Here is a 1853-nt window from a genome sequence, read left to right on the forward strand (position 1 = left end):
TCTATTGGTTACTTAGTTAACTAAGTTAGTTATTTATCAAAAGCTACATACGCATAGATATCTATATTGCTGCGAATTATTCTAACTTTATAGTTTAGATATATCAATAAGTATATATATTAATCTGAATGAATAACTATGCCATTTCAATAGGTTTCTTCAAATCCAAAGTGAAAACTTGTTTTCAAGCAGTTTGACAAAAGAAAAAAAAAACTCAAATAAAAATACACGTATTTCACCCATTTGCAGAGAGACTGGGACGACATTGTCAATGTCAATACCAAGATCGGCCGATTGCTCGCTTGGGGGTTTTTTACTACATCCATCTCGCTCCCTCTCGCTAGGGCCAAGCGCTGACAAATGCGCATATGTTAAGTCTTCAGCTGCGATTTGATTGCATATGCTTAACGGTTCTTACTTGATGTGGCGCTTTAAGCATTTCGAGTCACTCGCAAGTGATTAATGGGAGAGCCGCAGCAGCAGCAACAGCAGAAATCGACAGCTTACCTTTTCTTTTTGGTTTGTACTTTTTGTTTCTGACTTTTATGAGCAATTAAAAAACTATTATTACCCAAGCATATAGGCAGGCTAGGCAGGCAGCTTAAAATGCAGCTGCAAGAACTATGACGTTTTAATGGGCGCCACGAGTGTGGGTCGTAATCTGCCCTCCCTCACGCGCTCTCTCTTTCACACGCACGCACGCACACACGCACACACACACTCAATTCTCAATTCAGACGCGTCCGCTGAGTGCAACGGAGGCTGTGCGCATGCGCTTTGCTTGGAATGCGGAAATAATGTTATTTTCAGGTTGCTCGTCGTTGTTGTTGTTGTTGTTTTATTTTTTTTTCAACTCTAACTCAAATGCACACACTGCCAACAAGCACGAGTAATTGCTAGCGGCGAGGGCAGGGACGGAGATCGGGGTAGGGGGCATACAAAATGTCATTTGCGGGCAGCAGCAACAGCAGCAGCAGCAGCAGTTGCTGCAACTGGTCATGAAAACTAATTTATGACTGGTCTAAATGTCACCACATAATGTGTTTTGTGTGTGTAAGCAATGAAAATAATTAGGTAAAACACAAATTGTGACATCATTCCCGAATGAAAAACTTTAATATTCGAGTCGAAGAGAAACTATTAAGTGCAACTTGTTTTTTTTTTTGTTTTGTATTTTACTTTCAAACACATTCCAGACATTCCTGACGCATCCATCTTCAAAACCAGCTTACAATCCACGTTAATCACAATATCGGAATTCTTTTGAATTCTCTTCCTTTTCTGCAAAGCTCGTTTATCTCACGCTCGCTCATTCTGTCTCTCCCTCTCTCTTGCAGTTCACCCACTCACTTGGGCAAAGTCATTATTTGCACAGCATTTCATGGCATGTCATATGCAGCACATTACAACAAAAGCAACAATAACAATATTAACATCAGCAGCATAACTAACATAACTCTCGCCTGTCTGATCTCTCTCTCTCTCTCTCTCTCTCTCTCTTGTTCCCTCTCTACAAGCACAAAGCAAGCAAGTTTGGCTTAACTTTCAGACTCTCTTTCCTTCTGCCCCGCAACAGCACGATACGACGACGACTCATTCACACACCGTTCACATAACTTAAAACGTGCTTTTTACATTACACACACACAGCATCCACAGACAGGCAGACAGACAGACAGACAGACAGAGAGCAAGGGCCGTGGACTGCGATGGCTGCTGCGCTGCTTAATCTTTGCATTCTTGACTGCTGAGCAACTAAGGCAACTTGGAAAAGCAACAGCAACAACAGCAACTGCTCTGTTGTTCTCTCTCTCTCGCTCACTCACTCTTTTTCTCTCCACTCCTCTATGTTG

Source organism: Drosophila novamexicana, unplaced genomic scaffold (assembly GCF_003285875.2).
Source record: "Drosophila novamexicana strain 15010-1031.04,08,12 unplaced genomic scaffold, DnovRS2.1 tig00000986-arrow-arrow-pilon, whole genome shotgun sequence".
NCBI lineage: Eukaryota > Metazoa > Arthropoda > Insecta > Diptera > Drosophilidae > Drosophila > Drosophila novamexicana.